General features: G+C 42.2%; 1 long non-coding RNA gene across 7 annotated transcripts; it reads right to left on the reverse strand.

The window, feature by feature from the left end:
- Positions 1 to 4,853: 4,853 nt before the first annotated feature.
- On the reverse strand, positions 4,854 to 12,130 carry LOC125507414 (uncharacterized). Of its 7 annotated transcripts, XR_015601619.1 has the most exons (5): positions 11,638 to 12,130; positions 11,378 to 11,533; positions 11,190 to 11,237; positions 10,803 to 11,087; positions 4,854 to 10,228 (listed from the first exon to the last, which is right to left on the reverse strand). It is a non-coding gene; the product is annotated as an uncharacterized LOC125507414 (long non-coding RNA). The 7 variants fall into 7 exon arrangements; XR_007282917.2 differs by having other exon boundaries at positions 10,803 to 11,237; XR_007282912.2 differs by having other exon boundaries at positions 11,190 to 11,533.
- Between the last annotated feature and the right edge of the window lie 937 nt (positions 12,131 to 13,067).

A 13,067-nucleotide genomic window follows, 5' to 3' on the forward strand; every position in this document is an offset into this window, starting at 1 on the left:
GGAGTGCGGGCCCGGGCCTGCGGCGGCGTCCCGTCGCGCGCGTGCGCCGGCAGGGTCTCGCTGCCACGTGGCCCGTGGGAGGGCCCGCGGTCAGCACGTGGGTCGACCACTTTCCCACATGCAAGACGCAGGGCTCCCCGAAGTCGGCATACGCCAGCAAAGCCGGCTCTTCAGGGTAGGAAGCTGACCAAGCTTCTCGTCCCTTTGTCCGCCTCGAAACTCGATCAGCTTCGGGGACTACTGTCATAGTAAATAGCCATGGGTAGCCTAGCCGGCTTTCCCTGGCCCTTCTGAAAAAATTACGAGCCCGTCCGGCTCTCAAGAATCCAAGACATGGGGCCGCCTTCCCCTTGCCGGCTGTCACCCAGGCCGACTTTCGGAAGGCGGCCCGACTTTAGCCCTCATGAAGAAAGCCACGGGAGGGCCGGCTTCGAGAAGCCGGCCGCGAGAAGGCCGACTCCAAGAAGCCGGCTCCCACAAAGCGGTCGAGACCGTACCCTCAAAGTTTGCATCCACCTAGCGGCGATGTGACAGGGCGTGGCTACAGTGAAGCCCGCCATCCACGAATCCCGGGGCACGCCTGGCACAGTGCGCCGTACGGAGTGGGCACGACCCGTCCGGCGCGGCACTGTTGCCATGTTGACCTTGATGTCACCCACGACGGGCCGCCAGCGCGGCCCACGGGCGGTGGGCCCCTTCGGGCAGAGAGACACCCGAAGGCGGCCTGGCCTCCCCCAGTCGGCCCAAGACGGAGCCGGCTCTCTCCAGCCGGCTTGCCACCCCTTCGAAGGAGACGCCCCATTAAGAAGACAAAGACGCGGTAAGGCTACAGTAGTCACCCGCCGGACGGCGGCACTGTAGCCACACTTACCACGGCGATGCCCACGTCACCAAGATGGAGTTACAGTAACCAGCCGCCGACAAGGCCCTGGACAGTGGGGCCTGCCTGTCGACCAGGGAGCCGGCAGCCGGCGGGCCCCAGCAGCCGGCGCAGAAGCCGGAGAGCGCAGTCACAGACGGCTGGGCCCCGCGCCCAGTCGGATTACCATTGTACCCCCGGGGGTAGGCCTATATAAACCCCCCGGGGCACCCATGCAAAGGGTTGGACCCCAGCTAGTTTTAGACACCACACAAGGAGAAGAAGCAAGCTAGCCGTGCCCTTCTTCCTCCTCCCACCGAACAGCTCAAGGAGTATTGTGTAGCTACTTGTCCATCTAGTGATCATGCGGAGACCCCGCAGAGCAGCAGTAGGGGTGTTATCTCCACGGAGAGCCCCGAAGCTGGGTAAGATTCGCCGGCGTGCATGTCTTCGCCTCATCCCGTTTCCAGGCACCGGCGATGTCTTACTGGCTCCCACAATGATAAGCCACCCGTTGGCATATGTCGCACCTACCACCTGACAACAAGTATAGGAGATCTATCATAGTCCTTTCGATAAGTAAGAGTGTCGAACCCAACGAGGAGGAGAAGGAAATGACAAGTGGTTTTCAGCAAGGTATTCTCTACAAGCACTGAAATTATCGGTAACAGATAGTTTTGTGATAAGACAAATCATAACGGGTAATAAGTAATAGAAGTAAACAAGGTGCAGCAAGGTGGCCCAATCCTTATTTTAGCAAAGGACAAGCCTGGACAAACTCTTATATAAAGCAAAGCGATCCCGAGGACACATGGGAATTGTTGTCAAGTTAGTTTTCATCATGCTCATATGATTCACATTCGTTACTTTGATAATTTGATATGTGGGTGGACCGGTGCTTGGGTGCTGCCCTTCCTTAGTCAAGCCTCCCACTTATGATTAACCCCTCTCGCAAGCATCCGCAACTATGAAAGAAGAATTAAGGTAAACCTAACCATAACATGAAAAATATGGATCCAAATAAGCCCCTTACGAAGCAACGCATAAACTAGGGTTTAAGCTTCTGTCACTCTAGCAACTCATCATCTACTTATTACTTACTAATGCCTTCCCCTAGGCCCAAATAATGGTGAAGTGTCATGTAGTTGACGTTCACATAACACCACTAGAGGAGAGACAACATACATCTCATCAAAATAACGAACAAATATCAAATTCACAAGATTACTTATAACAAGACTTCTCCCATGTCCTCAGGAACAAACATAACTACTCACAAAACATATTCATAATCATAATCAGAGGAGTATTAATTATCATTAAGGATCTGAAAATATAATCTTCCACTGGATAAACCAACTAGCATCAAATACAAGGAGTAATCAACACTACTAGCAACCCACATGTACCAATCTGAGGTTTTGAGACAAAGATCGTATACAAGAGATGAATTAGGGTTTGGAGTAGATGGTGCTGGTGAATATGTTGATGTAGATTGACCCCTCCTCTATGAGAGGATAATTGGTGATGATGATGGCGACGATTTCCCCCTCCAGGAGGGATGTTTCCCCGGCAGAACAGCTCCGCCGGAGCCCTAGATTGATTCTGCCCAGGTTCCGCCTCAAGATGGCGGCGCTTCGTCCCTAAAGCTTCCTTCTGATTTTTTTTCCAGGGTGAAAGACATCATATAGCCAAAGATGGGCACCGGAGGCTTGCCAGGAGGGCCACAAGGTCGGGGGGCGCTCCTAGGGGGTAGGGCGCGCCCTCCACCCTTGTGGCTGGCTGGTGGCCCCACTCTGGTACTTTCTTCGCCCAATATTTTTTATAAATTCTAAAAACATGCTCCGTGAAGTTTCAGGACTTTTGGAGTTGTGCAAAATAGGTCTCTAATATTTGCTCCTTTTCCAGTCCAGAATTCCAGCTGCCGACACTCTCCCTCTTCAAGTAAACCTTATAAATTAAAAGAGAATAGGCATGAGTATTGTGATGTAATAACAACCCATAATGCATTAAATATCAATATAAAAGCATGATGCAAAATGTACGTATCAACTCCCCCAAGCTTAGACCTTGCTTGTTCTCAAGCGAAAGCCGATATCGATAAATATGTCCACATGTTTAGAGATAAAGGTGTCGATAAAATAAAATACGGACATGAGGGCATCATGATAATCTTTAGAACAACAACATATAATGCCATATAATTTCTTATGCTAAAGTAACAATTCGTTCACAAGGTAAAGTATGAATCAGAAACTTTATTGAAAACTAACAAACTATGATCTCACTCATTGAAGCAATTATAATTTATCATAACATAGGAAAGAGTCAATTCAAGAGCTTTTCAGCAAGTCCACATACTCAACTATCATTTAATCTTTCACAATTGCTAACACTCACGCGATACTTATGGGTTCAAAGCTTCAATCGGACACAAAGAAAGATAGGGGCTTATAGTTTCACCTCCCAACTTTTTACCTCAAGGATAGTTTCAACAATAATACTTTATGAAAACCTACATCCGAGTGGATATATATATATATATATATATATATATCCAGATCTCTCGGGGGGAGTCCTGGATTAGGGGGTCCCCGGGTGTCCGGTCTATGTGATATGGGCCGGACTAATGGGCCAAGAAGATACAAGATTGAAGGCCTTCCCCCGTGTCCGGATGCGACTCTCCTTTGCGTGGATGGCAAGCTTGACGTTCGGATGTGAAGATTTATTTCTCTATAAATTGACTCTGTACAACCCTAGGTCCCTACGGTGTCTATATAAACCGGAGGGTTTAGTCCATAGAGGCGATCATAATCATACAGGTTAGACATCTAGGGTTTAGCCATTACGATCTCGAGGTAGATCAACTCTTATAACCCCTATACTCCACAAAGTCAATCAAGCAGGAAGTAGGATATTACCTCCATTAAGAAGGCCCGAACCTGGGTAAACATCATGTCCCCTGCCTCCTGTTACCTTCGACCCTCAGACGCACAGTTCGGGACCCCCTACGCGAGATCGGCCGGTTTTGACACCGACATTGGTGTTTTCATTGAGAGTTCCTATGTGCTACCGATAGAAGGTTCGATAGCTTGTTCGATTATCCACAACGATGCCGTCTCAGGGGAGACTTTCCTCCCCAGCCAAATTTTCGTATTCTGCAGCTTCGCACTACATGCCAACTCGACCAGCCACCTTGAGCAGATCGACAGCTACGCCCCTGGTCATTAGACCAATTTTGGAAATCTGAACTATGTCACTGATATCCGAGGAGACTTGATCTTAGAAGGGTTCGCAGCCCCTGATAATCCCCAAGTGCAGGGAATCATCGTAGCAATTCCCAAAGGTGGAAGTGATAAGTATGGAGTGTCGAACCCACAAGGAGTTAAAGGTAAGATCAATATTCTCTCAAGCCCTATTTGCCACTGATACGACTCTACGTACACCGAATGTTTGCTTTCAACTAGAAACGAGAAATAAAACTACGTTGTGGGTATGAAGAGGATAACTTTGAATAATATCGGAGAGCTAAAATATAAAAGTAGGTGATGTTATCATAAAGTTAGAATATATTACTAAATATTATAAATAGCGAGTGTGGAATAATGATGGGTCGGTGTGTGGAATTGTCCTAGGCAATTGTTAACAAGACCGATAGTCGTCATTGCAATTTCATATGAGGGAAAGGCATAAGCTAACATACTTTCTCTTCTTGGATCATATGCACTTATGATTGGAACTCTAGCAAGCATCCGCAACTACTAAAGATCATTAAGGTAGAAACTCAACCATAGCATTAAAGCATCAAGTCTTCTTTATCCCATACACAACAACCCCTTACTCGGGTTTATGCTTCTGTCACTCAAGCAACCCAATATAAGCGAATTATGAACGTATTGCAACACCCTACAGCGGGAATCCCTCATCCTTGCGCGACACGGAAGGCACAATAGGACAACACCAAAATAAAACATACAACTCGTACCAATCTAGATCATCAATCAACCCAAAGACAAGATATCTACTCAAAACATCATAGCATGGCAACACATCATTGGATCATAATGTGGCATAAAGCATCATGTTCAAGTAGGGATTACATCGAGATGCGGGAGAGTGGACCGCGTAAAAGAGATGAGGATGGTGCTGTTGATGAAGACGATCATCGCGATGATGATTCCCCTCCCGATGGCTCTCCGGCGCCACCAAGAGAGAGGAGAGGTTCTCCCCCTTGTGCTTCCTCCTCCATGCCCCCCCCTCCTCTGGATGGGGAGAGGTTCTCTCTCTGGTCCTTGGCCTTCATGGTGATGATGTCCCCTCCCGGATCCTCCTCCATAGCCTCCGATGATGATGGCCCCCTCCGGCAGGGTGCCAGAAAGGGCCTAGATTGATTTCTCGTGGCTACAGAGGCTTGCGGCGGCGGAACTTCCGATCTAGGTTAATTTATAGGAGAGGTTGGCGTCGAGAACAAGTCAGGGGCCCCACGGGTAGTCCACGAGGCACAGGGGCGCGCCCAGGGGGGTGGGCGCGCCCCCCACCCTCGTGGGGCCCACGGGACTCCCCTCCGATAGATTTTTGTTCCAATATTTTTTATATTTTCCAAAAAAATCTCCATTGATTTTCTTTGCATTCCGAGAATTTTTATTTCTGCATAAAAATAACACCACGGTAGTTCTGCTGAAAACAGCGTTAGTCCGAGTTAGTTCTAATCAAATCATACCAAAATCATATAAAACAATAGTAAACATGGCATGAATACTTCATAAATTATTGATATGTTGGAGACGTATCAGCATCTCCAAGCTTAATTCCTGCTCGTCCTTGAGTAGGTAAATGATAAAAGAAATAATTTATGAAGTATGAATGCTAGCAAATGCTTAAGTTTGATCAATGATAGTTTCAATCACTTTTTCTAGCATCATTATATATCATAACAGTAACTTAACTCATAAAACTTCTCATGATCAAGTAACAAGCTATTCATTTATGAAAGTATAGATCATAAACTTTCTTGAAAACTAACAAATCGTGCTCTAAGTCATCAAACGATTGCAATTCATCTTATTTTTGGGGAAGGCCTATGTAAGAGCTTTGGTTCAGCAAACTCCACATACTCAACTATCATTTAATCTTCTACAATTGCTAACACTCATGTGATATTTATGGGTTCAAGTTTTAATCGGACACAGAGAAAGATAGGGGCTTATAGTTTCGCGTCCCAACCTTTTACCTCAAGGGTAATGTCAACAATAATAATTTATGAAAGCCTACATCCAAGTGATATATATATATGGATCGCTCCAACACAAAGTGCTTGCCAAAGGAAAAAATGTAAAAAGAATAGGTGATGATCACCATGACTCTTGTATAAGGGTAGCAGATACAAGTAAAAGATAGGCCCTTCGCAGAGGGAAGCAGAGGTTGTCATGCGCTTTTATGGTCGAATGCGCAAAATCTTAATGCAAAAGAACGTCAATTTATATTGCCACTTATGATATGGACCTTTATTATGCAGTCCGTTGTTTTTATTTCTTCCACATCACAAGATCGTATCAAGCTTATTTTCTCCACACTAATAAATCATACATATTTAGAGAACAATTTTTATTGCATGCACTGATGACAACTTACTTGAAGGACCTTACTCAATCCATAGATAGGTATGCTTGACTCTCATGACAAAACTGATTTAAGGAATGTTTGGATGCACAGGTAGTATCTCTACTTGGTGCTAAGAATTTGGCTAGCATGAGAGAGAAAGGCAAGCTCAACATATTGGATGATCCAAGACAATACAATGTTTCGAATATAGGAAAACATAACCCATTAAGTTGTCTTCCTTGTCCAACATCAACTTTTCAGCATACCATCTTTTAATGAGTGCTCACAATTACAAAATATGTCCAAGATAGTATATTTATATGTGAAATCTCTTTTCCTTTAATATTCTTTCATGAATTGTTCAAGTGACCAATTTTGTATTTGCTAACTTCCAGTAGGTTTACTATCTATACTTATTATGTGTGAAGTCATTACTCCCCATGTTGTAAGAATATGAAACGTATATAAATTCAAATTTATGATATTCAATTCATTTAACCATTTATTCATAAGATATATGTAAAGCACGTGAGTAAATGACAAACTACTTCAAAAAGATATAAGTGAAGAATACTAAGTAGTCAAGTAATTAAGTAGCCATGGGAGGATTCTTTTTCATTCAAGATTTCAGATCTAATGATTTTATTCAAACAGCAAGTAAAGTTAAAAATACGCTCCAAGCAAAACACATATCATGTGACCGAATAAAAATATAGCTCTGAGTAAAGTATACCGATAGTTTTGAAGACGAAAGAGGGGATGCTTTTCGGGGCATTCCCAAGCTTAGACGCTTAAGTATTCCTTGAATATTACCTTGGGATGCCTTGGAAATCCCCAAGCTTAGGTCTTTTCCCTTCTTATTCTCCTCGTATCGATATCTCACCCAAAGCTTGAAAACTTCAATCACACAAAACTTAACGGAACTTCGTGAGATAAGTTAGTATGATAAAGAGTAAACCATTCACTTTGGTATTGTCAAAGACAAGGTTCATAATTGTTCACACAATTCCTATTGTACCATATCATTTCTACAATTTATATTGAGAAATATAAGCCATAAAAACTAGAAAACAAGCAAACTATGCAATGAAAACAGAATCTGTCAGAAACAGAACAGTCTGTAATGTAAATTGGTGGACGTGAATAATTTGTCCATTAAAAAAAGAATCAACTCAATCGCACTCTTCTGTAAAAAATGACAGCTAATCTCGTGAGCGCAAAGTTTCTGTTTTTTACAGCAAGATCACATTAACTTTCACCCAAGTCTTCTCAAAGGTCTTTCTTGGCACTTTATTGAAACAAAAACTATAATACATGATTAAACAGTAGCTTAATCATTAGAACACACAAAAACAGTAAGGTTAAATATTGGGTTGTCTTCCAACAAGCGCTTTTCTTTAATGTCTTTTAGCTAGGCATGATGATTTCAATGATGCTCATATAAAAGATAAGAATTGAAACATAAAGAAAGCATCATGAAGAATATGACTAGCACATTTAAACCTAACCCACTTCTTATGCCTAGGAATTTTGTGAGCATATAATTTATGGGAACAAGAATAAACTAGTATAGGAAGGCAAAACATGTATAACTTCAAAACTTTAAGCATATATAGAGGAAACTTGATATTATTGTAAATCCTACAAACATGTATTCCTCCCTCATAATAATTTTCAGTAGCATCATAAGTTCAACAATATAACCATCACATAAAACATTCTTTTAATGATCTAAGAGCATAGAAATTTTACTACTCTCCACATAAGCAAAATTCTCCTCATTCAGAATAGTGGAAGCAAACTTCTTCTAAATCCACTTTAGATGATAGTATTATTCATACTCCAAAAGATATAAGTGAAGTTAATGAAGCATTCTACAATTAATATAGACTAACCAATATTCAAGCTTAAAATATATAAGTGAAGCACACGAAGCATTCTATAAAACCATACTCAAAAGATTTAAGTGAAGCACAAAAGGCAATTGTATAAGATCATACTTAAAAGATATAAATGAAGCACATAAAGTATTCTATAAATCAATGAAGGGCTATCTCATACTAGCATGGTTCTTAAAGTAAAAAAACAAAAACACAAAGGGCACAAATTATGTGAACAAAACAAAAACCGAGGTAATACCGATAATTGTTGAAGAAGAAGGATGGGATGCCGACCGGGGCGTCCCAAGCTTGAGTATCCTTGAAATATTTACTTGGGGTGCCTTAGGCATCCCCAAGCTTGAGCTCTTGCATCTCTTTATTCTTCTCATATTCATAGCCCCTCGATCTTCAAACACTTCATCCACACAAAATTTTAACAAAAACTTTGTGAGATCCGTTAGTGTAATAAAGCAAATCACTATCTTTAGGTACTGTTGCAAACTTATTCCAATTTCATATTAGAGCTATATCTACTGTATTCCAACTTCATCATGGTTCATACCCCCCGATACTATCCATAGATTCATCAAAATAAGCAAACAACTCATAGAAAACAGAATCCGTCAAAAACAGGACAGTCTGTAGTAATCTGGAAGTTTAATAAACTTATGTAACTCTAAAAAATTCTAAACAAATACTAGTTAGAATGCACGTGGAACACACGTATAATAATCATAGAAACAATTTATCTCCATCATGCTAGTTAGGGCACAATTATTTTAATACAATGAACATGCAATTATGTAGCACAGATCTTAATTTAGCCTGAATATAGCTTTTGCATATATAGTTCTTTCCATATGAGCACCATATCTCATATCAAACATGCACACATAATGGATTTTTCAACCATACAGACTTAACAAAAACACATTACATACAACAGCACTATAGTCAATTTCATCCCAGAATTGACAGTCAAGTAACACACGTAGAGAAAAACAACTTGGCCATCGGCTCTGGATCCATATGCAACAAAACATGAAAGTAAGTTAGACATTGAGCATATTTCATCCATTGTCGTAACTCTACTACGGAAGCAACAAACCATGTTAATTAACTTACGTATATAACCATTATTTCTCGTTATATTTTAAGCCTAATGTAATCCAATAAATCAGAAAATAGCAAAGCATCAATAAATGGGGCGCACAATTAACATCGCAAAGATGCATCACCATGTATCACAACTCACAAGCTATACATACAACTTTTGCTACCATGACTTTGTGTAACCAAACAATCAACAATCTTGATATATTCAATATGGAGCTAATAATTGTGAAGCTCCCCATGCCCTACAACCCACGAATCACCTCAAGTCCTTATAGTGTTGTGTAAGAAATCCTGCACCTCACAAATGTAGTGTATTAAAAGTAAAAGGTGTATGCTCTAAAATGGATCCTAGAGAAAGAATAAGTAGATTAAGCCGGAGTGGTGTGTATGTCTGATGTATGTGAAGGCCTCCTGAATCCTGACTCACGCATGCTAAGCACAAGTTGGAGGAATAATAATCTTCTCATCTAAACAGGGCACTACATTCCTTTTATATAAATGCTTTAAATAAGTATTTAAGAACATGAATTAATTTCATTCTTGCAGGGGTGCAGACTGCAATAAAGGCTATAAAAAAGAAATATCAAGGGAACACTACTATAATTTTTGCTGAGCCGATTAGCAGACAAAATCTTAAGTAATAAGCAATAATAAAAATAATCAGGCATGCAATATTTACGTATATGAAAAGTTTAGCAAGCTCGGATGATTCACATACTACCTCAATAACAGCGAGTTGAGCTAAACCTGACAGGTACGACGTGGAATCATCCTGCAAGCACCAGGGATAAAAAGAACATATGGTACTAAGGTTAGTAAAATCCATAAGTATCCAATATAACTATAGTGCTATACAAAAACTATTACGCGGAGGTGATCGAGACAGTCATGACTGCGGGTGTCTATTGGCGTTGGCATGTTTTTCTTCCTTTCTTGCGACTGCAATTGCCCGATCATGTGTAAGTGGGCTTGATAGTATGTACACAACTTGGCGTGGACACTATCTACATCTAATCAGTCATGTCATGTCACCAACTCACCATTGTGAAGACACTACCAAGCAACTAATTATGATCTTGATCACACATTGCTCTAGAAACCAGAGTTGGCATCTAACAGGGAAGGTATGGTAGATGTAGATAGTTTTATGCAAATTGGTATAGTATTAATTCTTGATTTCAAACATATACGCATACAAGGTCACATCAATCTCACCCTCCTTAATTCCATGTGACCCGATTAAAGTAGTCAAGACCCGTTTGGAATTTATGTCTCAGTTAAGTGCATGCATGTACAGAGTAGTGAGTACTGACTGCCTGAGCCTAACAGAAAAGGCAAACACGCACCTGATGCCTGCCAGTGAAGAGGTTATCTCCCTAGCCGACTGAGGCGCAATGTTGGCTGCTTCTGGTGCGAAGCCGCAAAGGTCGTCGGCATCGTTGAAGCCCATAGGTCGTCGGCATCCTTGATGCGCTGGATTAAGATGAACATAATTGTAACTACAAAAATAGTGTACGTCCACTCCACTGATGCGTTTTCACAACCGCAAAGTTCCTTTGTAGAGAATTATCAGGCCATCGCCCTTGGACCACATAAGTCATAACCACAGTTTCCTCGCCCAAACTCTGCAACTGGCCAATCAGAAACTACCAAGTCGTAGAAACACAAGAGGACACAAGGGCAATGGGCTAATGAAACTGCAATTCATGAAAATCATGTAGAGCGTGATTTACCTTGAACAGGACACCCTTGAAATAGCTCTTCTGGTCGGCCCAGCGAACCTTGTTGTCATTGTAAAAATAATTGCAATGGAATGGAAGTGTGGACATTATTTTTGCAATGCAATAGAAATGATCATATATTTATATTCATAATAGTAGCAAAACAGCAGAACTGCACAAGCAGTGGCAAACAACACTACCTGCACTGTGTCTTCTCCATCGAGAGAACATCTTTTCCCAGTATCTCTGCTACCTCTCTCCCCCATGCTCATATGTACACTGCATACCCTGTGATCTGTCAGACCTCTCTGTTCTCTCACGCATCAAACACATCAGGAGCAATCCTCTCTGCTCTCCTGCAATCCAAACAAAATAACAATTAGCAGCTGCAAACAAAGAAATAACAGCAGCAGGCAAACAAACCGCAGCTGTATCTCCGACTAAAGGCAGTAGCACTTACCTGAAGGATGGTGCCTGATGGATATCGAACTGGGTGGATGGATCGCGGCTCGCTGGTGGATGGACTGTGCGGCAAGGTGGCTATCGACCCCATGCCAGCGGCGCACGAAGTGGCGGACGGGCGGACAGCCAACCGGGCCAGACTCGGATTGGGGCATGGCCCTCAGGATGGCAGACGGTCAGGGCCGGCGACTCGCAGATCTGACCATGGGCGAAAGAGGCCGGCGACCGAGAGAAACAGGTCGACAACGACCTGAACCCGCAAGCCATGGCGTCAATGGTGACAGGGAGTTCGTGGTCGATGCCTCCTGGCGAGAGACGGCGTGCTCAACCGGTGGATGAGGACGTCGGCCGGCAGCAGGAGGTTGGAGGTGGAGGAGGCGGGAATATTGGGGGCGGGTGGGGAGTGGGAGGATCGGCGGCGGCTCATCTGTGCGGCAGCTGCGGCGGCCGCTCGGGCGATTTGTTTCTTTTTTCTTCGCAATTGTGTGATTGTATGCGTTTTTTTAGAGTGACGTGATTGTAGGCGTTATGGGGGCGTGGAGTTGACAATTTTCTCTCCCGTGGAGTATGGTCAGCCAATCTAAATTACTAAGTGCACATAAAGAATAGATTAAATTAACATTAACTGTTGGATTAAGTTTAGTTAATCTAATCCTGCTGTCGTAATCAGTCGGTGTACGTTTTGTGGGTGCGTTTAAAAAAGAGAATGGTTGCTCTTTTATAAATAGTAGAGATGAAAATTTAAACAATTTGTATAGAATTAATTTTCAAAAAATTTCAGACCCATTTGACTTTTCAGTAAAAAAAATGTAAAATCACGTGCTACAGCCGAAGTTTCCGTTTTTTACTGCACAAAGTAAACAAGCAATCTAATCATCCTAAAACCAAGGCTTGGCACATTATTTTTATATTACAATGGATATGTACAAGAGGATAATTATTTTCAGAGAAGCTTCCATGAAATTTTTACATTGTTTCCATGAGCATGAACATAAGTGCTCCAGGTCGACCCTCATTTCTTCAATGCATAATCTTGCAATCACTTCTCTTATTGAAAAACTTTTTAGGCATGAGAGGCAAGTAATTTTTTTATTTTCATTCTTTAATTTTTTTGTATGTTTCACCCACAACTAAATAGAAACAAAAAATGAAAAATAAAACCTACTTGGTGAAGAAAGCAAACAAGCACACACGAGAATATCAACCCCACGCTATTGCTCCCCGGCAACGGAGCCAGAAAAGAGCTTGATAATCCCCAAGTGCAGGGAATCATCATAGCAATTCCCAAAGGTGGAAGTGATAAGTATGGAGTGTCGAACCCACAAGGAGCTAAAGGTAAGATCAATATTCTCTCAAGCCCTATCTGCCACTGATACGACTCTACGTACACCGAACGTTTGCTTTCAACTAGAAACGAGAAATAAAACT

The sequence above is a fragment of the Triticum urartu genome, chromosome 1A (genome assembly GCF_056163025.1).
Source record: "Triticum urartu cultivar PI428250 chromosome 1A, HENAU_Tu73, whole genome shotgun sequence".
Classification (NCBI taxonomy): Eukaryota; Viridiplantae; Streptophyta; class Magnoliopsida; order Poales; family Poaceae; genus Triticum; species Triticum urartu.